Source organism: Eretmochelys imbricata, chromosome 9 (genome assembly GCF_965152235.1).
Source record: "Eretmochelys imbricata isolate rEreImb1 chromosome 9, rEreImb1.hap1, whole genome shotgun sequence".
NCBI lineage: Eukaryota > Metazoa > Chordata > Testudines > Cheloniidae > Eretmochelys > Eretmochelys imbricata.
In genome coordinates this window covers 679,346-705,252 of record NC_135580.1, presented here as the reverse complement: position 1 = coordinate 705,252, position 25,907 = coordinate 679,346, and the positions used below count along the sequence as shown (strand labels likewise).

Sequence of the window (25,907 nt, the reverse complement as noted above, 5' to 3'; positions counted from 1 at the left end):
TTGTACCAACTTAACTAAATTAATACAGCCACATGGGATGGGTGCGCTCATTCCAGTTTGAGTGCCTTCAGCGTAAATGCATTCCTTACCAATGTAAGCTATGTCAATATAAGGCACTCTTAGACCACAATAATTGTATTGTATTGTGGTGTAAGAGTGCCTTATATTACAAATTATATACAAATTATATACAAATCTGTTGTATTAATGTAGATGGAATAAATGGGCCAAAGGAGTTAACATAACCTGTCACTGTCCAACATTAAACTGTGTTAGTCAAAGTTTGGGGTTTGGCATACAGAGACCTCAGCCTGCTTAGTACCGTGGTACAAACACTCCATTAAAAATCTTTTGAACCTTTTATTAAAGATACAGCAAAGATGGAAAAACAGTTAAAGCATTTGAAATGTAAAGTATTAAGTAAGGGTTTCATTTTAACTGCATCCCTTGTTCCCTTTCGCTGGAGAGAGTTTTTAGAAGGAAAAGTCTTTGTTTGATAGTCTCTTAGATGATATCAAAGACAGTAAGAACTGTCCTTTGGCGGAAAAGAGGTTACCTGCTGCGGGCTGGAGCTGCTGTTGTCAAAGGCCAGTCCTGTTTCGTCCCAGGTGGTGTTTGGGATTCAACCAGAGCTAGTTGGAGTCAGTCAGGGACGATGTCGTGTGGGTCCCTCTCTCTCTGGCCCAGTTTGGTCAGGACATCTCTGAGGATTAGAAAGAAGAAGGTTTGGGATCCCAGGAGATGGAGTGGCAGACATGATAGCAAATCTCACTCCCAGATTTTTCTCTAAAGTGTCTTTCTAGAAGGACCCCAAAAGTGACTGATGGGTGGAATAGTCCATCCCTGCACTATTTTGTCTATTTTGTCCATCCCTGCACTATAGGCCAAGTTTCTGACACCAGTTTTGGTTCATTGATTTTCGGTTTCACACTATTCTTATTTACCAGGCATAATCTTAATACGGTCCTTGAGTTATATCAGTAGGCCTTTTTGTTTGGGCTACATCAGTCTTTCTCTCTCCCTTTTGTACCTTTTCCCATCAACATTTGTTGTTATTGGTTATTTTGACTTCGTATGGACTTACTCACTTTTCACAGTTGAGTTGACAATTAGGGTAAAATTGTAGACCTGATTATTACAACAGTCCACACAAAGGAAACCCCTGATTTAACTAAATTGGTTTCCAACAGATTTCTCATGTTGACAAGGCCTATGAATCAGGACCCCTGGGTTCTTTTCCTAGTTACTTTTGACTTACTGTATGACTTTGGCGTTGGTAAGGAATGCCTAACCTCTTTTTGTGCTTCAGTTTCCCAGGGGTGATGTAAGTCTCCATTAATCAAAGTGTACAAAAGCTGCAAGACATTCCAATGATACATAATGCATAGGTGCAAAGCATTATTCCGTAATAATAAAAACTGGGAAAGTTTTATGCTTCACAAAATCTGAGCAGTGTGGATGTTTCGCAGCAATGTGCTGCATAATGCAGTGCACTGCATAATTATTCTTTCAGTACTGTCATGTTGTATGGGATAAATACATATGGTAAATAAAATAAAATCAACATGCTGGGATAATTATAAGCTATTTTTATAAAAGGCCCATAAAACTGACATATAACAGGCCAAATTCACCCCTGTGGTAAGTGGATGCAGCTCCATTAAGGCCAAAGGAGGTGCACATGTTTATCCTAGGGCTAAATTTGGTCCAGTGGTTAAAATTCATTCCTGTTATAAACATACATTGCAGCAGACTGAGCCTGTGTAAATAAAGCCAACGATCAGAGCCCTTCATTTCAGGGAGCATCCTTAGCAGCTTTCTCTTTGTCGGCAAAACAAAACTCCTATAATTTTTGCTACTCTGTTTGTATTTGTACACCTATATCCCCTTTCTTAGTTCCATATGTACTTCCAGTACCTACTCCCTGCTCAGGGTGAGAAACATCCATTACCTAAGGAGTACAGTGTTTGGGGAGCCATGTGCAGAGGCGAGTGGCCTGGTAGGCAAGGCTGAGCGCTTCCCAACAAGGCTGTAGCCTGCCATCCTTTGATCCCTGATCCCTTGACAAAGGGGTGGGACTAACTGAGGGAGAACAAGGGTTTAAAAAGCCAGCTGCCAAGTGACCCGGGAGCTAGTGACCAGGGGAGTTTGGTGAGGGAGTTTAGAGGGGAGCATGAGAGCCAGATACACCCAATAAACAGTCTCTAAACTTAGGCCAATATCCCCCACACCCAATAACACCCAAACAAAAAACCCTGAAGGAGTACAAGTGACGCTGGCAGAAATCCAGCAGCACACTGAGGACTACCCAGTTTATTGTGCTGAATGCAGCTGTATGATTCCCTGCCATGTGGGCAGGTGCCAGGTGTGCGCATTTCAGGCAAGCAGCTCATGGCCCTCAGAGACAGAGTACAGGCTCTGCAAACCAGAGGGGCTGAACTGGAGGCCTTAAGGGAGGCAGGGAGGTACATAGACCAGACTTCCCAGGACACAGAAGAGTGGGGCCCTCCCCTCATCTGACAGCCTCTGTGCTGTTGGGGAGGAGCAGAGGGAATCAATCCCATAATTGGGAACATCCTTCCAGATGATGTCATATCCTCTTACACTGAGGATACCCCTCCAGGAGCAGGAACCCCAATTATTAGGAAGGAGACTAGTAATGGGGGATTCAGTTATTAGAAATATAAATATCTGGGTTAATAATGACTCAGAGAACTGTGTGATGAATTGCCTGCCAGGTGTGAAGGTTGCGGACCTTTCAATACATCTAGACAGACTTATGTGCAGTGCTGGGAAGGATCTGGTGGCTGTGAGATTTGTACGTACCAGTCACATAGGGAAAGGTAGGAGAGAGGTCTAGAGGCCAAATTTGGGCTGCTAGATAAGAGATTAAAGTCCAGGACCTCCATGGTAGCATTCTCTGAAAAGCTTCCAGTTCCATGCACAGGGCCAGTTAGACAGGCAGAACTGCAGTGCCTCAGTGCGTGCATGAGTTGATGGTGTTGGGAGGAGGGATTTAGGTTTATTAGGACCTGGTGAAACATTTGGGAAAGGGGGAGCCTATACAGGAAGGATGGGCTCCACCTTAACCAAAATGGAACCAGATTGCTGACATGTAAAATAAAAAGGTCGTAGAGCAGTTTTTAAACGAAGGGCTGGGGGAAAGCCAAAAAGTGCAGAGGAGCAGGTGGTTTGAGACCTCCCTTAGGGTAGGATTTATTACAGGAGACACTCTGAATCCTAGTAAAGAGGAGAGTAAAGAAGTTGATAAAGTACTGGTAGGATATGTAGAGAGACAGGCCAATGAAAAATAAACCCATTCATTTGCATCACATGATGGCACATATTGACAAATTTTACAAGTGTTTGTATAAATATACGAGATGTCTAAATAGTAAGAGGGATGAACTTGAGTGGGTGGTATTAAACGAGTTTACTGATGTCATAGGTATCACAGAAACTTGGTAGAACAATGATAAACAAGGGAACACAGGAATAAAAGTAGGTACTGGGAGCTGTGCTGTTCAACATAATCATTAATGATCTCGAAAAGGGGGTAAACCGTGAGATGGCAACGTTTGCAGATGCCTGCCCACTCCACCTTCCCAGCTCTGCCCCTCCCAGTGCGCTCCACCCTTCCCCATTTCTGTTGTTGCCCCGTTGTGGGAAGACGTATTGGCTGTGGCAGGAACTCAATTGCCTGCTTTGTGGTGGTGGATACTCAGTGGCGGGCTCATGGTGCTTTTTGCTAGTAAACAGGCTAATTGCCTCCATTGAAATTTGAGCTGCTTGTAGGGTTTCCAATCTTCCTGCTTTTGCTGGGAGTCTCACGGAATCAGGCTCTATCTTCCGTAGGCTACTGAAGCCCTACCAGGAGATTTTAGGCACTAAAAGTCCAGCAATGCAGCAGGAGTAAGACAGGCTTCCTGCCTGCTCTGGCCCCGCAGGGCTTCTGGAAGCAGCTGGCACACTGGCCTTACCCCAAGCACCAACTCTGCAGCTCCCATTGGCCGGGCACTGAGGCCAATGGGAGCTGCGGGGGCGGTGCCTGAAGGCAGGGGCAGTGTGTGGAGCTCCCTGCCCCCCCCACCCCCCCCATGGCTAGGGGAACCAGACGTCCAATTTTTAAAGGGACAGTCCCATATTTAAGCCCTTCTGCAGGTGTCCTGACTTTTTCTTAAAACGGGCAAATTGTCCTGTATTTTCTGTCTCTCTCCCCATCAGTATTGGCAGATCCTGCTGCTGGCCAGATCCCTGCTTACCAGCCACCCACCCACCAGCGATGAGTGGGGAAGGGGGGCAAGGGGGATGGTGTCCCTAGCCTCTGTTTGTCCGAGGGTGGAGATGGATGGCAGGAGAGAGATCACTAGATTATTACCTGTTAGGTTCACTCCCTCTGGGGCACCTGAGTTTGGCCACTGTTGGCAGACAGGACACCGGGCTGGATGGACCTTTGGTCTGACCCAGTATAGCCGTTCTTATGTTCTTATGGGGGTCCAGTGGCTGACGATGGGGGTGGGTGTTCAAGGTTGGTGGGGAGGCAAAGATGCAGCGTGCCGGGCTGGCCGCTCCCCCTGCTGGTTCATCAGCGTAGCCCCCGCTGTGTGCCGGTTCCTGGCCAGCAGGGTCTTTCCCCCGGTCCTGTTTCCAGGGGGCACTGGCTGTGAGCTGCAGTGGCTGGTGAGTGCTGGCAGGCACCAGGTGGTGGCCAGTTATGTGTCGCCTCTGCTGCCCACCCATCGGCCCATTATGTGCTCCCCCTCTCACTGTCCTCTCCCTGCTTTGCCTCTTCACCCCCACTCCAGCCCCGCTGTTCCTGCATATCCCCCCCGGCAGGGTGCGTCCCACTCCCAGTGCTGTGTGGCAAACCAGCCCCTGGTGGGAGCGCTCAGCTCACCAATAGCCTGGCCAGCAGGCTCCTTCCTTCCCCCCTTGAGTCTGGCTAGGCTGGTGCCCCGGGAAAGCCCAAGACCCTCTGGCTTGGGGCGCTGGCCAGGAAGAACCAAGCCCTACATGTGCCAAAGCCCTGCACAGCGCTGGCATGGGAAAGCCTCTCCGCCCCTCTGCTAAGCTCTGGAGTGGCAGGGGGTGGGGAGGAAGTGATTTCCAGCCTGTTCACGTCCTGGACTTGCAGGCTCAACAGCAGTCCCCTGGGCAGGAGCTTAGCACTCTTTTCACCTGCACCCTCCTACCCACCAGCCCTGGGTCCTGCCCTCAGATGGCAGCATAATCTCAGAATTGGGATTCATAAAGATTTTTCCCCTTGAGAGGGAAATTTTAGGAGCCTTCACGGACCTTTCAGGCAGCAACATGTTAGATTTTTGGGGACCCTACTGATGTCCATTAAGAAAAGGAGTACTTGTGGCACCTTAGAGACTAACCAATTTATTTGAGCATGAGCTTTCGTGAGCTACAGCTCACTTCATCAGATGCATACCGTGGAAACTGCAGCAGACTTTATATATACACAGAGAATATGAAACAATATCTCCTCCCACCCCACTGTCCTGCTGGTAATAGCTTATCTAAAAGCCATTTCCAGCACAAATCCAGGTTTTCTCACCCTCCACCCCCCCACACAAATTCACTCTCCTGCTGGTGATAGCCCATCCAAAGTGACAACTCTTTACACAATGTGCATGATAATGAAGTTAGGCCATTTCCTGCACAAATCCAGGTTCTCTCACTCCCTCACCCCCCTCCAAAAACCCACCCCCATACACACACAAACTCACTCTCCTGCTGGTAATAGCTCATCCAAACTGACCACTCTCCAAGTTTAAATCCAAGTTAAACCAGAACATCGGGGGGGGGGGGGGGGGGGTAGGAAAAAACAAGAGGAAATGTCCATTGTGATGTCCATTGTGACTGAGTCTTTTTGTTCTTTCCCCCTGTGCCCCTCCACACCCCATTCTTCTATTTCACTCATATATTAGGCCCCAGGCCTGCAGGCAGGGGCGGCTCTCACTAACTCCAGTGGGAGTATTGTCTGAGTAAGAGCTTTAGTGGGCCTGTAGCACCTGAGATCCCCACGAGCTCTTTGAGCAGATGATACTGGGATTGCCTGCTGAGCAGCTTTTAGCTCTACTCACACTTCCTTGTGTCATTACTTCACTGTGTTGGTCACTCTTCAGTCCACTCTGCTCTTCCCTTGCCCACCACCCTTCCCCTTGTGATTGTGACCTTCTCCTTCTCCTTGCTCTCTGTCTCACTCACCCTGCTCATCAAGTTGATTTAATTCCTGTTTGAGCTAGAGAAGTGCATTGCTTTAACAATAGTGAGGATGCAGGGAGAATTTTTTTCCCCTTTTAAACTTTTTGCAATTCTGTTTCGTATCAGGGCAGATATGTATTGTATTAAGCAGGAGGTTTTGCTCGCTCCCAAAGGCATTTATTTATTTGGGCCACAGTCTTTTATGTTTGATATCGTGGTAAGCTGCCAGAGACTTCAAAGCACTGGAGAACACTGAAAACCATATCTTTGTTTTTCCTTTATGCTGCACAATAATTTTCATGACAGAAAACTGAAATAAAGAATCACAGGCTGGTGAGGCCCCAGAGATTTTTGTGGGAATGTTCTTCACATAAGAAAAAAAATGTTCTTTTTATTGTTAACTCCTCAGGCCATCAACTGATTGCTGCAGGGACCTAGGTGACTGTGCAGCTGTGCCATTCAGTTCCTCATGCCTGTGACCTCACTGTTTCCATGCATCTCAGTTCCTATCCTCTTCAGTGTCTGACTTGTGCTGAAGAGTCGATGGGGGAGACACAAAGGAGTCAGCTTAATGGAAAAGGAGAAATGCTACAAAATAAAGTTGCATTCAAAGTTCTTACCAAGCAACATGAAAAACCCTCAGAAACCAGAATAGTTTAAAGCCCCAGCATCAACTGACAGTAAAGAACAATATTAATAGAAAGTTGCAAAATATTTTTTCCAGAGGAAAAGCCTTTGCAATGTGACGCAAAACTTTCCACGGTTTTCAGACAGCTCTGGAAATTTCTAACAGGACTTTTTTGTTTCATGCAATTGTGGTCTGGCATGTTATGTGGCAGGGAGGATTTTCAAGTTGTGGTTTGCAGACACTGGAACGTTAAAGAATCCTGTTCAAACAGCATAATAGCTGCTTGTGTCTTTCTGAGGCAGAACTGTTTCCTTCTTAAACCAGCAAATTTCTATTGTCTTTGAATGGTTCTTTCAAAAGGGACATTAATCCCTCTCTTTTTGTGACACTTATAAGTATGCATTCAGCCTTTTCAACTTCTGGTCTCATTGGCATCTGCAGTCATTCACCCTTTACCTCACTGGACTTTACCCCCCCCTTTAAAGGCTAGTCCCAGCTCTATCATGTGTCCTGTGCAGGTCCCTTAATCTTGCTTTGCCTCCATTTATAACCGAATAACTTCAGAGGGATTGCTTTGAGGCTAAATTAATCTTTGCAGAGTGCTTTGAGATCCTCAGATGAAGGTATTATATAACAGAAAATAAATAATAATTTGCCATCTCATTGTGCCTCTTTGGGGGTGAATACAGCAATAACTGCAGTATGTGTTAGCAACAGGTTAATCTGTGCACAGCAAAGTAACTAGGCATAGGCATAAGGCAGTTCAAATCCTGATTAGATAAGATACTCCCTATGTATGCAGTCCATATTCTTGTATCTCCAATATATAATATATGGCATATAACTGCCATCTTTATGCACACTCTGTTAGTTATGTCTGATTCCAAAAAAGGGTTGACATAGGTACCCAGTGCAAAAATTCATATCCACCAGACCAAACATGTGGAAAGGGAGGTTCACCGGCTGAAACGCTGATTTTTGGATGGTTTTGCTATGACCTTTATCCAGCTGTGTCCACTGTATCACATATTTCATTTCCTGATGTAGCACCTCCTCAGAAACTCTTTGAAATATGCCGGTGCTTAAAGCTGCTTATGAAAAAGCAATGTCTTAAGATACAATTTCAGCCTTGGGAGTTAATGGACAAAGGTTGGAAAAGGGAACGAGATGAAGGTAATGGGAATTCTATTATATTTTGATAAATCTTTTGTACTGAAAGTTCTCTTTTTATGGGATAATTCCTGTTCCCATTGCAATCAATGGCAAAATTCCTGTTGACTTCAGTGGAACTAAGGGCTTTTAAACTAAGGGCTGGGGGGAAGCCAACAGGGGCAGAGGAGCATGTGATTTGGACAGAGACATCCCTTTGGGGAGGATCTACTAATGGAGATTCTCTATGTCCTAGTCAAGAGGAGAGGATGGAAGATGATAAAATACAGGTAGGATCTGATGAGAAACAGTCAAATGAAAAAAAGTCGCATTCAATTATATCATGTAATGGCAGACAGCTAAAAAGTGACAAGTTTTTAAAGTGCTTATATACAAATGCTAGAAGTCTAAATAAGAAGATGGATGAACTAGAGTGCCTCATATTAAATGAGGATATTGATATAACAGGCATCACAGAAACTTGGTGAAATGAAGATAATCAATGGGACACAGTAATACCAAGGTACAAAATATACCAGAAGGACAGAACAGGTTGTGCTGGTGGGAGTGACACTAAATGTGAAAGAAAGCATAGAATCAAATGAAATAAAAAAATTTAAATAAACCAAACTGTAAAATATTTTTTACAGATTTACTGTAAAACTGTAAAATCTCTATGGATAGTAATTCCATGCTCAAATAATAAGAATATAGCAGTAGGGATATATTACCGACTACCTGACCAGGATGCTGATAGTTACTGTGAAATGCTCAGGGAGATTAGAGAGGCTATTAAAATTAAAAAATCAATAATAATGGGCGATTACAGCTATCCCCATAGTGACTGGGTACGTGTCACCTCAGACTGGGATGCAGAGATAACACCTTAAATGACCGCTTCTTGGAGAGGCTAGTCCTGGAACCCACAAGACGAGAGACAATTCTTGATTTAGTCCAAAGTGGAGCACAGGATTGGGTCCAAGAGGTGACTATAGCTGGACCACTTGGTAATAGTGACCATAATATAATTAAATTTAACATCCCTGTGGCGAGGAAAACACCACAGCAGCCCGCCACAGTAGCATTTAATTTCAGAAAGGGGAACTACACAAAAATGAGGAGGTTAATTAAACAGAAATTAAAAGGTACAGCACAAAAAGCGAGATCCCTGCAAAGTGCATGGCCTTTTTAAAGACATCATGATAGAGGCTCAGCTTAAATGTATACCCCAAATTAAAAAACATAGTAATAGAACCAAAAAAGTGCCACCAACAGAGTAAAAGAAGCAGTGAGAGGCAAAAAGGCATCCTTTTTTAAAAGTGGAAGTTAAATCCTATTGAGGAAAATAGAAAGGAGCATAAACTCTGGCAAATGAAGTGTAAAAATATAATTAGGAAGGCCCAAAAAGAATTTGAAGAACAGCTAGCCAGAGACTCAAAAAGTAATAGTAAAAATTTTTTTAAGTATGTCAGATGCAGGAAGCCTGTTAAATAACCAGTGAGGCCACTGGATGATTGAGATGGTAAAGGAGCACTCAAGGACGATAAGGCCATTGCGGAGAAACTAAATGAATTCTTTGCATCAGTCTTCATGGCTGAGGACGTGAAGGAGATTCCCAAACCTGAGCAATTCTTTTTAGGTGACAAATCTGAGGAACTGTCCCAGACTGAGGTGTCATTAGAGGAGGTTTTGGAACAAATTGATAAACTAAACAGTAATAAGTCACCAGGACATGATGGTATTCACCCAATAGTTCTGAAGGAACTCAAATGTGAAATTGCAGGACTACTAACTGTAGTCTGTAACCTATCATTTAAATCAGCTTCTGTACCAAATGACTGGAGGGTAGCTAATGTGACGCCAATTTTTAAAAAGGGCTACAGAAGTGACCCTGGCAGTTAGAGGCCAGTAAGCCTGACTTCAGTACCAGGCAAACTGGTTGAAACTATAGTAAAGAACAAAATTGTCAGACACATAGATGAACATAATTTGTTGGGGAAGAGTCTACATGGTTTTTTGTAAATGGAAATCATGCCTCACCAATCTACTAGAATTCTTGGAGGGGGTCAACAAGCATATTGACAAGTGGCTATAGTGTACTTAGATTTTCAGAAAGGCTTTGACAAGTTCCCTCACCAAAGGCTATTAGGCACTAAAAGTCCAGCAATGCAGCAGAAGGTCCTCTCATGGATTGGTAACTGGTTAGAAGATGGGAAACAAAGGGTAGGAATAAATGGTCAGTTTTCAGAATGGAGATACGTAAATATTGGTGTCCCTCAGGGGTCTGTTCCGGGCCCAGTCCTATTCAACATATTCATAAATGATCTGGAAAAAGGTGTAAACAGTGAGGTGGCAAAATTTTCAGATGATACAAAACTACTCAAATAGTTAAGTCCCAGGCAGACTGCGAAGAGCTACAAAAGGATCTCTCAAAACTGGGTGACTGAGCAACAAAATGGCAGATGGAATTCAATGTTGATAAATGTAAAGTAATGCACATTGGAAAACAATCCCAACTACAGGTATAAATTAGCTGGGGTCTAAATTAGCTGTTACCACTCAAGAAAGAGATTTTGGAATCATTCCCAGAAGTTACCTACTACAGGACAGGCCTAACAAAGAAAATAACAGAACGCCACTAGCCGTCACATTCAGCCCCCAACTAAAACCCCTCCAACGCATTATTAAGGATCTACAACCTATCCTAAAGGATGACCCAACACTCTCACAAATCTTGGGAGACAGGCCAGTCCTTGCCTACAGACAGCCACCCAACCTGAAGCAAATACTCACCAACAACCACATACCACACAACAGAACCACTAACCCAGGAACTTATCCTTGCAACAAAGCCCGTTGCCAATTGTGCCCACATATCTATTCAGGGGACACCATCACAGGGCCTAATAACATCAGCCACACTATCAGAGGCTCGTTCACCTGCACATCCACCAATGTGATTTATGCCATCATGTGCCAGCAATGCCCCTCTGCCATGTACATTGGTCAAACTGGACAGTCTCTACGTAAAAGAATAAATGGACACAAATCAGATGTCAAGAATTATAACATTCATAAACCAGTCGGAGAACACTTCAATCTCTCTGGTCACGCAATCACAGACATGAAGGTCGCTTTCTTAAAACAAAAAAACTTCAAATCCAGACTCCAGCGAGAAACTGCTGAATTGGAATTCATTTGCAAATTGGATACTATTAATTTAGGCTTAAATAGAGACTGGGAGTGGCTAAGTCATTATGCAAGGTAGCCTATTTCCTCTTGTTTTTTCCTACCCCCCCCCCCAGATGTTCTGGTTTAACTTGGATTTAAACTTGGAGAGTGGTCAGTTTGGATGAGCTATTACCAGCAGGAGAGTGAGTCTGTGTGTGTATGGGGGTGGGTTTTTGGAGGGGGGTGAGGGAGTGAGAGAACCTGGATTTGTGCAGGAAATGGCCTAACTTGATTATCATGCACATTGTGTAAAGAGTTGTCACTTTGGATGGGCTATCACCAGCAGGAGAGTGAATTTGTGTGGGGGGGTGGAGGGTGAGAAAACCTGGATTTGTACTGGAAATGGCCTAACCTGACGATTACTTTAGATAAGCTATTATCAGCAGGACAGTGGGGTGGGAGGAGGTATTGTTTCATATTCTCTGTGTATATATAAAGTCTGCTGCAGTTTCCACGGTATGCATCTGATGAAGTGAGCTATAGCTCACGAAAGCTCATGCTCAAATAAATTGGTTAGTCTCTAAGGTGCCACAAGTACTCCATTTCTTTTTGGAATCATTGTGGCTAGTTCTCTGAAAACATCCACTCAATGTGCAGTGGCAGTCAAAAAAGCTAACAGAATGTTGGGAATCATTAAGAAAGGGAGAGACAGAAAATATCATATTGCCTCTATATAAATCCATGGTACACCCACATCTTGGATACTGCATGCAGATGTCATTGCCCCATCTCAAAAAAGATATATTGGAATTGGAAAAGGTTCAGAAAAGGGCAATAACAAAATGATTAGGGATGTGGAATGGCTTCCTTATGAGGAGAGATTAATAAGACTGCGAGTTTTCAACTTGGAAAAGAGATGACTAAGGGGGATATGATTGAGACCTATAAAGTCATGACTGGTGTGGAGAAAGTAAATAAGGAAGTGTTATTTACTCCTTCTCATAACACAAGAACTAGGGCCCACCAAATGAAATTAATAGGCAGCAGATTTAAAACACACAAAAGGAAGTATTTTTTCATACAACACACAGTCAACCTGTGGAACTCCTTGCCAGAGGATGTTGTGAAGGCCAAGACTATAACAGGGTTCAAAAAAGAATTGGATATGTTCATGGAGGATAGGTCCATCAGTGGCTATTAGCCAGGATGAGCAGGGATGGTGTCCCTAGTCTCTGTGTGCCAGAAGCTGGGAAGGGGTGACAGGATGGATCACTTGATGATTACCTGTTCTGTTTATTTCCTCTGGGGCACCTGGCATTGGCCCCTGTCAGAAGACAGGATACTGGGCTAGATGGAGCTTTGGTCTGACTCAGTCTGACCGTTCTTATGTTCTTATGGAACCAATATTTGTCCCCATAACTATTATAAAGTGGTATCATGGGCCAGAGGCTCATACTCCTCTGTCTTCACCATTAGAGTACGGGCGCACAGTGGAGATTGCATGCACTGTGCTTTATGATGCAATACTAGTGGTGTCATCCACAGGATAAGGAGATACCAGCATTTTTCATACACTTTCTCTCCTCTTTTCTGTGTGGATATGAATTCCTCCTACTGTGAGTTTTCTTGTTTCAGAGCCACCCAGAGGGCACCTAGGGTTGAACTAGCAGGAAGCTTGTGGACATGGTCTTTGCTCACCCTGAGCAAACACTGCAGCTCCCTGACAGAGCTAATTCTGCACTTTGTCCCAGAGGGAACTGACAGCTGTGGATTTACTTGGGTTTCAAGTACAAAACTCAAACTCTGATGGGGAAGTGACACTATACCCCATATTCTTCATAGAGATAGTTATAATATGAATATGGCATAACTAAGATATGTTTTACGTAAGATGGGTCATGTGAGATATCACTGGAAAGGTTATGATTTACTGAATGTGATTATCCTATGTGTATGCATGTATCACTTCTGTATCTGAAGTTAGGAATATTGACTATGTATCAATTGCATAAGTGTGTGCACGTAGGGCACACCCACCAAATATAATGCAATCAGTCTGGCTGGTTAGTCAATAAAACTTTAGGGAGAATAGGTCTTTGAAGATGCTAATCTCCCACATTCCTGAGAAGCTCCCTGGGATAGTGCTTTGACATTGCAGGGTCTTGTGATTATGTCACCTGGCACTGGACACCACCTTGGACTGTTGGTATTTTTCCACTAGTAGGGGGTGGGATCAAACTGGGAAACACAGGATTCCTGCCATATGTAAATCCTATTTAAGGCTGGGCAGTGAGTTAATCCGGGTTCATTCTTCTCCAGATCGCTGCCCAAGATGGCAGCTAAAAACACCTAAGACTGAACTGGGGAAGAATTGAACCCATGCTAGAAGGTGTCTGGCCTGTGAAAGGAAAACCTGGAATTCTAAGCTGCAAGCAAAATAAGTTTGTCTTCAAAAATCTCTGCAACCTGCTTAAAACAATACTTAGGGTGAGAAATTACTACTTGTAGCCAGTTTCTTTAGTATATTAAGCTTAGTTTGCGTGTTTGCTTTATTTGCTCAGTAATCTACTTTGATCTGTTTGACCTAGTTTGTGCAATTCATAATGGGGGTAGGGGGGCAAAAAGCAGTGCATATCTTTCTCCACATCGAGGGAGGGAGCTAATTTTATGAGTTTACACTATATAGTTTTCTGTGCAGTGCAAGACAATACAATTTTGGGTTTACACTCCAGAGGGGGTGTGCACTTGAGTACTGGGCAATCCCTAAGCTGAGTCGTCCCACACAGAGCTGACCTCAGTGTCTGTGTCTTTTTGCAGCTGGGTGTGACCCTACCTGTGTATTTGCTAGAGGAGGCTGGAGGGCCTGGAGCAGCAGGATAGGGAGCCCAGGCTGGTGGAACAGGTAGGCACAGTGGGACCCCAGTACATCAGGTGGCACCGCAGAGTGGGGGAGAAACCCATCACACCCTCCTGCTGGCTCTTTGCTCCCCCCATAAGCACCCTAATAGGGTTGCTAACTTTCAAATCGCACAAAACTGAACACCCAGAGGCCCTGCCCAGTCCCTTCTCCAAGGCCCCGCCCCCTCTCGCTCCATCCCCCTCCTCTGTCGTTCACTCTCCCCCTCCCCCCTTCACCGGGATGGAGCAGGGGATTCGGGTGAGGTCTCCAGCTGGGGGTGCAGGAGGGGTCTCTAGGCTGGGGTGCAGGCTCCGGGTGGGGCCAGAAATGAGGGGTTCAGGGTATGGGAGAGGGCTTCAGGCTGGAGCAGGAATGCAGAGAGGGGTGAGGACTCCAGCTGGGGGTGTGGGCTCTGGGGTGGGGCCAGAGTTGAGGGGTTTGTGGTGCAGGAGGCGTCTTGGGGTGTGGGAGGAGGTTCGGGGCATGGGGTCCCGGCAGTGCTTACTGCGGCTCCCAGGAAGTGGCCACCATGTCTCTGCAGCCCCTAGATGCATGGATGGGCTAGTGGGGCTCTGTGCAGCTGCAAGCACTGCCCCCGCCGTGCCCATTGGTTGCAATTCCTGGCCAATGGGAGCTGCAGAGCTGCCACTAGAGGCAGGGAACAGTCCACCGAGCCTTGGTGGCCGCTCATGAGCCTAGGGGCTGCAAGGACCTGGCAGCCACTTCAAGGAGCTGCACAGCGGTAGGGCAGGAGGGAGCCTGCCTTAGCCTTGGGCCCCCACTGCGGTGCTGAGTGGAGCCACCAGGGTCCCTTTTTGACTGTGCATTCTGGTCAAAACCATATGCCTGGCAACCCTACACCCCAACCCACCTCCTCAATACAAATTAATTCAGCAGAGGCTGGATGGGGAGCGGGTGGCCCTGCAGCAGGAGGGTGTCGCAGAACAACTGCTCCCTGTGGCTAGACTAAGCCCAGCTCCCCTCACTAGAGCAGATGAAGCCAATCCAGTGAGCCAGTTCAAGAGGGCTGGGCTACTCGTAGGTGGGTGGAGGAGGACGGCCAAAGACCGGCTGTGCTCTGGGCAGGGAAAGCCACACTGGAGTGGAGCTAGCTTCTGGGGTGGGTCTCCGGAGCCAGGGGCTCAAGCAAGCAGCCTTGCACCTCCTGCTCTAGCGAGGGAGCAGAACTCACTGCGGCTGGGAAGCTGCCAGGAGAACCCTGGGAGGGGTGGCCCTGGGCACAAGGCTGGAGTTCAGACCGTTTTCTGCGGGGCTGATAACCTCAGTTAAAGAAATAAAGCTCCTTGACCGAGGCTGGGTGTGGCAGCACATGCTCTGGGGCTGAGGAGCAGCGCACCTGGTAACAGAGGATTGGCCAGGTTCCTACACGCAGTCGCACCTGGTAACAGAGGGCTGGCCAGGTTCCTACACGCAGTCGCACCTGGTAACAGAGGGTTGGCCAGGTTCCTACACGCAGTCGCACCTGGTAACAGAGGATTGGCCAGGTTCCTACACGCAGTCGCACCTGGTAACAGAGGATTGGCCAGGTTCCTACACGCAGTCGCACCTGGTAACAGAGGGTTGGCCAGGTTCCTACACGCAGTCGCACCTGGTAACAGAGGGTTGGCCAGGTTCCTACACGCAGTCGCACCTGGTAACAGAGGATTGGCCAGGTTCCTACACGCAGTCGCACCTGGTAACAGAGGGTTGGCCAGGTTCCTACACGCAGTCGCACCTGGTAACAGAGGATTGGCCAGGTTCCTACACGCAGTCGCACCTGGTAACAGAGGGTTGGCCAGGTTCCTACACGCAGTCGCACCTGGTAACAGAGGGTTGGCCAGGTTCCTACACGCAGTCGCACCTGGTAACAGAGGATTGGCCAGGTTCCTACACGCAGTCGCACCTGGTAACAGAGGGTTGGCCAGGTTCCTACACGCAGTCGCACCTGGTAACAGAGGGTTGGGCCAGGTTCCTACACGCAGTCGCACCTGGTAACGGAGGATTGGCCAGGTTCCTACACGCAGTCGCACCTGGTAACAGAGGATTGGCCAGGTTCCTACACGCAGTCGCACCTGGTAACGGAGGGTTGGCCAGGTTCCTACACGCAGTCGCACCTGGTAACGGAGGGTTGGCCAGGTTCCTACACGCAGTCGCACCTGGTAACGGAGGGTTGGCCAGGTTCCTACACGCAGTCGCACCTGGTAACGGAGGGTTGGCCAGGTTCCTACACGCAGTCGCACCTGGTAACGGAGGGTTGGCCAGGTTCCTACATGCAGTCGCCGTCCGGCCATGTTTAGGGATCGTTCCTGAAGTGCGTGGCACAGGCAGAACGCAGAGCTGGGCTCTTTGCGAGGTGCTGTTGCAGCTTGGGTTGAACATTTCACAAAGCACTAGCGCTCCCCGCTGCCCGACGGCTCTGTACTATGCTACTGCGGCAACGGCAGCGTCTGCTTTGGGCAGCAGGCAGCGAGATGTAGAAGAACAGAACTAAGCAAGCGGATGTGAGCTTAATATAAGCCGTGATTTACAGTAGGTGATAAATACGAGAAAGGGGGCTCTAATTGAACTGATGCCACAAAGGGGTCTCTTCACTCCCCAAAACTTCTGCTCTAGAAAATAAGCAAGTTGATTATTCAGCACCCCTGTACAGATGTGGTTCTTTGTGATTCCAATCCCCTGTCTCCCTAATTTGCATGCTCATTAACTCACCTGCACAAAGATTCTCTTTCTACTGTTAGCCATGTCACAAGTTTTTCCCTTCACTCACCTCTGAGCCTGGCCCTGCAGTTCACCATGTTTGTTGCTGACACCAGAAATCTTCCTGCTGTATGCCGGGAGAAAAGCAGACTTGGAATAAGGATACTGTTCCTGATGCACTGACTCATCTTGAGCAAGTCACTCAGCTTGTCAGCACCTCAGTTTCCCTTTCTATAATATTTGGGTAATAACTGCCTTCCTTGGGTGTGTTGACTATTCGGCTGAACGGTCCTATGAACGGTTAGTGCAAATACTGCTATTACATTCCAGCCCCGATGGCACCAGACCTACTGCACAAGTGTTCCCGAAGGTGCCCAATGCATTGTTTTTCCAGATTAGCCATATTTTCTTGGAGGAGTGTCCCTTCCAAAAAGACAGGTTTCAGAGTAACAGCCGTGTTAGTCTGTATTCGCAAAAAGAAAAGGAGTACTTGTGGCACCTTGGTTAGTCTCTAAGGTGCCACAAGTATTCCTTTCCTTCCAAAAAGGTTCATTGAATACAGGATCTGCAGAAAGGTTCCATTCTATGGATACTGCTTCAAACCCCATTCCCATCCCTAGTCAACCCTCCCATATTCCCAGTAATCTTCCCTTTTAAAAAAAAATTACTTTAAACGTATTTTCTTTTGAATGTCACCTGTGTGTTATACGTTACCTTTTTGGCATACCCTTTGGCGATCGGGGGAGGTCTTGTACAACTGGAAAAAGGCTAATGTAGTGCCCATCTTTAAAAAGGGAAGAAGGAGGATCCGGGGAACTACAGGCCAGTCAGCCTCACCTCAGTCCCTGGAAACATCATGGAGCAGGTCCTCAAGGAATAAATTCTGAAGCACTTAGGGGAGAGGAAAGTGATCAGGAACAGTCAGCATGAATTCACCAAGGGCAAGTCATGCCTGACTAATCTAATTGCCTTCTATGACGAGACAACTGGCTCTGTGGATGAGGGGAAAGCAGTGGACGTGTTATTCCTTGACTTTAGCAAAGCTTTTGACACGGTCTCCCACAATATTCTTGCCAGCAAGTTAAAGAAGTATGGGCTGGATGAATGGACTATCAGGTGGATAGAAAACTGGCTAGATCATCGGGCTCAACGGGTAGTGATCAATGGCTCTATGTCTAGTTGGCAGCCGATATCTACTGGGTTGGTCCTTGGGCCAGTTTTGTTCAATATCTTCATAAATGATCTGGAGGATAGTGTGGATTGCACCCTCAGCAAGTTTGCAGATGACACTAAACTGGAAGGAATGGTAGATACACTGGAGAGTAGGGATAGGATACAGAGGGACCTAGACAAATTAGAGGAATGGGCCAAAAGAAATCTGATGAGGTTCAACAAGGACAAGTGCAGAGTCCTGCACTTAGGACGGAAGAATTCCATGCACCGCTACAGACTAGGGACCGAATGGCTCAGCAGCAGTTCTGCAGAAAAGGACCTAGGGGTTACAGTGGACGAGAAGCTGGATATGAGTCAACAGTGTGCTGTTGTTGCCAAGAAAGCCAATGGCATTTTGGGTTGTATAAGTAGGGGCATTGCCAGGAGATCGAGGGACGTGATCATTCCCCTCTATTCAACATTGGTGAGGCCTCATCTGGAGTACTGTGTCCAGTTTTGGGCCCCACACCACAAGAAGGATGTGAAAAAACTGGAAAGAGTCCAGCGGAGGGCAACAAAAATGATTAGAGGGCTGGAGAACATGACTTATGAGGAGAGGCTGAGGGAACTGGGATTGTTTAGTCTGCAGAAGAGATGAATGAGAGGGGATTTGATAGCAGCCTTCAACTACCTGAAGGGGGGTTCCAAAGAGGATGGAGCTGGGCTGTTCTCAGTGGTGGCAGATGACAGAACAAGGAGCAATGGTCTCAAGTTGCAGTGGGGGAGGTCTAGGTTTGATATTAGGAAACACTATTTCACTAGGAGGGTGGTGAAGCACTGGAATGCGTTACCTAGGGAGGTGGTGGAATCTCCATCCTTAGAGGTTTTTAAGGCCCGGCTCGACAAAGCCCTGGCTGGGATGATTTATTTCGTTTTGGTCCTGCTTTGAGCAGGGGGTTGGACTAGATGACCTCCTGAGGTCCCTTCCAACCCTGATATTCTATGGTTCTATGAAGTGTTAGGGTTTTTAATCCATGTGTGTGCATGCATACACAGTAATGTCAATATACAGCAATTATTATACCCGCCTACAGCAATTTTGTTGGTGCTATTTTTTAACTGAGGAACTGTGGTGTAGGCAATAGATTGTGCTGACCTGGTAAAGCCAAAACTCTTAAATTTCTTGGGTGCATTGTATAAAAGCACCCTCAAAAAAAGCAACATGTGAGAAGACTGTTAGCAGCAGATGGTTTCACAAGCCCCTTCCTGTGATCAGACGAGCTGAGCCCAACATGCTTTTGTACAGTAGCTACAACAATTTAGAAAACAGCTACACCTGGGAAACAAAACATCCAAAAGCTCAAGGGCAACCCCTTTCAGACCTCATCAGATAATCTCAGTGCAAAACAGAGAGGATGGGAACAAGAGAGATGGTGAAACAGCTGAGCCTGTAATTTCATTCATGGAAATGCGGGGGGGAGTCTGCTTTTCTTTGGCAGTAGTGCTAGCTAGATGCTGCCCTTGTTCACAGACAGTAGAATATGTATCTCTGAATGTCACACTCGTGTGTCAGTTAGGGAGTGAAGGGTTGAATATCCAAAATATCCAATTCTTTTGTACTTTGCACCTGTTTGCTTGCACAAAGGCAGCCACATTTGGACCCGGACACAGCTTGTTGCACTAGGAAGAAAAGAGTGCAAGATATTTCCTCACAGTTATGAAAAGAGAGATTAGATCATGGTGTGAAACCCATTCTTTGAATGCTATTTGAATACATTTTTTATTATGATTAATTGGCCTGGTCTACAAAGTTAGAGCCATATACTCCCCTCCCACTGATAGCAGTGGGAAGTTTGCACAAAGATCAAGGCTAGAATATGCCTTTATGTGGTAATTAAACTTTTTAGGCCTAAATTGTCAAACCTGGGTTCTTAAAGTTGGGCTCCCAAATCCACATGTCAGCACCTAAATGAAAGTACCCTGACTTCTAGAGGTGCTGAATCCTTGTCTACTGACTTCAACAACTATAATCTTTTCAGGGCGAGGAGTGGGTGCCCAGCACATGGTAGATACGGCAAGAATACAAATAACCAGATAGACATAGACTCTCCTATATGCAACTGTCCCCTTTTCTCCACCTGTGCGTCTGTGAAGTTTGTTTTGTTTTTTTAAAGTGCTTCAGGGTCTCTTGGTATGAAAAGAACTATAAGAATGCAAGAGATTCTCATTGTTAATTTTTGCTGCTGCTAGCAAAAGGTAAATTGGAAAGATTTTGCTGGCTCCAATCCATACCTGTTTAGCTTCTCTCTCAAAAAAACAAAAACAAACCCCAAAACAACTTTCTTTTACCCATTCTGTACCCCCGATGGGTCACTTGGTAAAACTACTAGTAAATCACCCATTTGAATCAGCTCCAATTCTCTAATAGACATAATAATTCAACAGTTGTGCAAATATTTTACATTAATGCAGCTAACGTTGCAGTAGGTCATAATCATGGTTGGAATAAATGCACAGGAAGGGAAATAAGAAAAAAAGAGATGCGTTGATAAAGAATATAAAATGTAAAATTGAGGAAAACTGTTTATAAAGTGAGGTCTCTCTTTGGAAGCTGTTTCTTAAGTATTTTATCTATTACATTCCTTATCAGTTATGGAAGCCCAGATATTTGCAGATGGGCTCTGTTTGACTATTATGATTCATGCTGTTTCTGGGAAGTGAGGCTGAATAGTAAGTTAGAGTGGACAGCAGAACAGAAAGATTCCTTCTTGGAAGTACCTTTTTCCAGTTAAAGAATTTGCTTGTCCCTAAAGAGCCCTTGAATTGATCTGATCTGCACCATGGAAATCTGCATATTGGCTTTAGACAAAGAAAGGAGCATTCCTCTTTTGTTTAAAAGTGCTTATAAAACCTCTTTATTGTAAGTACTGGAAAATTTGTCATTAGTGTAGAGAGGAATACCTGACCCCCTTCCCAGCCCTTGATTGCCATTGCTAAATATTCCAAGCAAGTCTAGAATGACAGGCCACTTGACTTGTTTTCAGAGTCTGGTATTTCTGCAGTAAGAGTTAATCTCTCCACAACTGGGGTTACGCCTGTAAAAGAGGACTCCAGGAAGCTCTGGATTGGTGTCTGTATAGTTTTTTTCACTTTTGTGAAAAAAGGATTTGGAAAGAATTTGACCCAGTCAGCGGGGTGGAGACGAAAACTACCAGCACATGATTAGACTATAAGGAGGACTCCGGGAGAAGTAAGTTCACTGACTGAGAAGTTGGTTTAATTTGGAGAAGCCAGTGAAGCATGAATCTAATCCCTTCTCAGCTTCTTGTTGTTCTCTCTCTCTCTCTCTCTCTCTCTCAAAGGATTGTACTCTACTCTTTCAGGCTGCAAATCCTGTTAGAGCAACTCTGAGCTCAGACCTACCAGACTGGACCAATAATCCAACCAGTCCCATAGCCTGCCTCAGCTGCTATGGCTCCTACCTAATGCTCCAGAGGAAAGCAAAGCCCCCACCCGCAGAGTGAACCTCGCCAACTGGGCTTTGTATGGAAGGCAGAGGGAATTCCTCCCTGTCTCACACACATCCTGCGTGGACAGCTGATGCCCTCAGGCATGAGATTCTATTTCCCTGCCCTGGCTTTTACAGCTACTACTGCTTCTTGGGCAACATGGTGTTAAATTCCCCTGCCACTTTTAGATGCTGAGGCAGGGTTAGAGTCTCTGATCTCCTGTGTGTGTGTGAATTACTCAGACTGACAATGACGTTTTGGGGAACTGTTTGACTAGAATCCAGAACCCAGCCGAAGTTAGGATCTGCCCTGGCCTGCAAGTGTCCATGGACTGAGGTGGATGCAGCTCATGGAGCTCATCCAGCAATCAAGTTTTAGACAGACTGGGCTTGGAATTCACGCACCCCAACCAGCAAGCAACCAAACAGATCCGCATAAATGGTGTCAAAGCTTTCCATCCACAGCTCCCCACAGCTGCCCAGGCTGCAGCTCTGAAGGCCCCCCACCCCAGCCAGAGCCAGGTTGGGGACAGAGCCATGCGGGAAGCTGGGGGGAGCCGGCGCAGAATCATGGACCCTCCACTGGGCTGGGAGCCCAAGGACACAGGCTGCTCTCAGACATGGGCCCCCTGAACCACGGGCAGGTGGAGGGTCCGCATGGCTCCCACAACGGCCCGGGCTGCACACTGGCCTGGCCAGGGGGTGTGGCATTGGGGTGAAGAGAAGGGAAAGGGGGTGGGGTCCGTCATGGAGAAAAGTGTACAGGCTAGGCCTGTCCATTTTCAAAAAGTGGGAGGGTTCTGTCCCTCTGGCCCACCCTGTTCTGGGACCATTGCTCTCTTCATTCTAGTAGCTGCACATCAGTCACCTCTGCAAAGCACACAGGGTGCAGAGGGCATCCTTATGCCTCATTCTAGGTAGCATCTTTACCCAAACTTCCACTCCCATACAGCTCCGCTACTGCATTTAAATCCCAGAGCCACTACAGGATTTGAGCACCTAAACACCAGATTAAGACACCTAAATCTGTTTTAGGTACTAGTGCGATCCACAAAACCCCCACGCAGCTGCTGTCAAGCCCTGTAGGTGCCTAAACTCACTCAGCACTTAAATTTTTGCTGTAAAATTTCCCTAGGTGCTTAAGTTTCTCCGCCTAGGCATCTGCACTTCTGCCTCATTCTAGGTGCCTGGGGCCCTAGCTCATGCCTATGCCTCAGCACAATCCTTCAACCCAGTGAAGATAGGTGTTCCTGCACCTGTCTTACCTGTGGAGGTCAGTCTGGTAAATGAGGTCTAAGCAAATCTAACTCCACATAAAATGGTCAGGGAGAAGGCCTCCCTTAAAACGATTAGCCTGTTGGTTAGGTTACTCACCCAGAAGGTGGGAGTCCTGAAATCAAGTCCCCCCTCTGCCTGCTAAGGCAAAGGGATTTGAACTTGGGTTTCCCACCCCTTGGGGAAGTGGCCTCATGGGATATTATGATCAGAGTCTCTTTCAATCTGTCCTGTTCAAACCATTCCACTTCATATAAATAAATGGATATGCACTGGGCTAGTGAGAATGACTTTATAGTCCAGTGGTTAGGCTACTGTTCTATTAATTTAGCTGCAATAAAGGGTCCAAAGTGTCAAAGGTGTTAACCCTGTCACTCACTGCACAACATTAAACAATGCAGGGCTTAGTATAGAGAGACCTCAGCTGGACTAGCACCAGGGCAAACACCCCATTAAGTAAGGCTTTCATTTTAACAACATCCCTTGTTCCCGTTCCCTTTAGCTGGAGAGAAAGTCTTTTGAAGGAAAAACCCCTTGTCTGACAGTCTCTTATTATGGTATTAAAGATAGTAATAACTTTTTGCGAAAAGAGAAGTTAGAAACAATGACAGCTCTAGCCCATTGCAACTGTTGTTAAAGTCCAACACGTTTCCGAGAAGGTAAAATGGGACACACAAAAGAAGGTAAAATAAATGTAAGCAGTGTCAGGATGAGCTCCACCCTGACATCTGGTGGTGAGGTGTGGCAAGTTGTGGAAAAGAACTTCAGGGGCCGATCTCATTTGCATAGGCACATCCACCACGCCTAGAATGAGACCATAGCTGCCCAAATGGTCACTTTGGCTGCTGTGGGATCCCCAGTGTCTCTGTTATTGGGGCAGGAAGAATAAATTGTTATTACCCTGATTATGGGAACTGTGCTTGGAACTGTACGTGGCCTTTTGTTATGATGGAGGGATTCACCATCAACTAAGTAGCACTCGCTAGGCAAGGGTCATGGGTTCCAAAACTGTGTGAATGGAGAGAGGCTGGGGACAAGTATTAATATTTGGTGGTATGGGCCCCTTGGTGAGGGCCTTACATGCTAATTGCACTTCCTTCTCTCTCCACTGTGGAATATCAGAGCTAATTTTGATTTCATTTGAAGTCTAGTTATAGGCTGCTGAGCTCACTTTGGGCTGACAGTGCACCAGCACTGGGGCTCCCCTACTACAAGCTGAATTCACCTAAGAGCTGAAATCACTGAGTGTTGTGTTAAGTAGTGGGGGAGCCTGAAGATATATTGTGGAGCAGTTTGCAGGACGGCTGGTGAAGCAGTTTGACGCGGAGCAGTGTGTGGATGGCAGGAGCTGCTTGTGGGCCGTGGAGCTGAGTGAAGGAGTTCGTGGGGCGGCTGGCGGAGCGGAGCGCAGCTGAGCGAAGGAGTTCGTGGGGCGGCTGGCGGAGCAGAGCGCAGCTGAGTGAAGGAGTTCGTGGGGCGGCTGGCGGAGCGGAGCGCAGCTGAGCGAAGGAGTTCGTGGGGCGGCTGGCGGAGCGGAGCGCCGCTATGGAGCTATGGGGCGGTCAGCTTCAGATCATGTAAGGTGCCTCTTACCCCCGTCCCATTTCCACTCAGGTTGGGAGGTAAAGCTCCGCAGATAAACTTTCGAACTCTGGGGCTGCCCTGACCAGGGACAGAGACTTTTGGGGCATTGGACTTTTGGGACTTTGGGTGATTTGGGGTTGCTGGACTCAAGAACCAAAGGGAAAAGGGCATGCCCCAATTTGCCTGGGGTGGGTTTTTTTTTTTGCTCATGGGTTGTGTTATGAATCCTGTTGGTGGTGTTTCCCCAACATAATGCCACATTGTTTCTCTCTGTTATTAAAAGGCTTTTGCTACACTCAGACTATGTGCTTGCGAGAGGGGAAGTATTGCCTCTTGGAGGCGCCCAGCGGGGGTGGTATATATTTGTCCCAGGTCACTGGGTGGGGGCTCGAGCCGGTTTGCATTGTGTTATTGGAATGGAACCCCTAGATATTGAACCCGGCCCTTGTTGCTGCCAACTCTGACGGGCAGAAGGGTTACATAAAAAATAGCGAAGAGAAAATGCAGCTTCTGTCTCTGGTGTTGACTTTCATGTGCACCTCCCTGCTGGGAACACACAGGAACAGCACATGGGTTTATCAACCACTCTGAGAGCTGGCAAACTGCTAGCAGCATTCTAGTCACAGGCTTGCAGAAATGTTGGAAAAAAGAAAGTTGTGGCCATCTATCCGGAGACAGAAGGAAAAAGGAGAGAGCTAGGAAAGAAGAAACAACGTAGGGAAATAAAAGGACACATGAGGTGGGAGCAGGAAGAGAAAGTCTCACAGTCCAGGTGGTGTTCAGGATTTAGCTGTAGTCAGCAGAGGTCATGGCTCCCTCTCTCTGGCCAATCTAGCCAGAACATCTCTCAGGATAGAGAAGCAGCAGCTCTGGGATCCCAGAAGATGGTGGGGTGGGGGGTGTCACAGCTATGATGGTGAAGCTTACTCTTTCCTCTTCTTTCAGTCATGATAGCTAGCTTTCCCCACACAGTCTCTTCTTTTAAAGACCCCCCCACAAGGGAGTGATGGTGGAATAGCCCATCCCTGCTTTATTTGGGTCACTAGTTAGGCATCGTTTCCCACACATCAATTTTGGTTCATGGATTTCTAGTCCCACACTTCTCTTGTTTACCAAGCATGATCTTAACAGAGTCCTTGAGTTGTATCAGCAAAAAGAAAAGGAGTACTTGTGGCACCTTAGAGACTAACAAATTTATTTGAGCATAAGCTTTTGTGAGCTACAGCTCACTTCATCAGATGCATGCTCACGAAAGCTTATGCTCAAATAAATTTGTTAGTCTCTAAGGTGCCACAAGTTCTCCTGTTCTTTTTGAGAATACAGACTAACACGGCTGCTACTCTGAAACCTGAGTTATATCAGTAGGTCCTTTTGTTTAGAGTAATTCAGTTTGTCTCCCTTTTGGACCTTTCTGCATCAACATTTAGTTGCATAGGGTATTGTGACAGCTTATGAACTTTCAGTCACTTTTCACAGCTGAGTGCTCACATCACTGCAGCACTCCCCTGAGAGATGGGGAGATGCGAGATTGAAGTAGGGCGTCCCACATCAACTCTCTAACTGCTAACCTAAAGATCATAATGCAGGCCTTTTCCCCCTTGTTCTTGCAAGAAGTGGCTTAGGTACCTCTC

The 25,907-nt window shown here is 46.5% G+C and overlaps 1 long non-coding RNA gene across 1 annotated transcript in view; it reads right to left on the bottom strand.

Moving 5' to 3' along the window:
* Nucleotides 1-403: 403 nt before the first annotated feature.
* LOC144270317 (uncharacterized) overlaps nt 404-25,907 on the bottom strand; it is a 78,428-nt gene continuing 52,924 nt past the window's right edge. Inside the window, exons 2-3 of the long non-coding RNA XR_013347145.1 lie at nt 16,828-16,884; nt 404-703 (exon numbers count right to left, since the gene is read on the bottom strand). This is a non-coding gene — a long non-coding RNA (uncharacterized LOC144270317). The remainder of the gene's footprint in view (nt 704-16,827; nt 16,885-25,907) is intronic.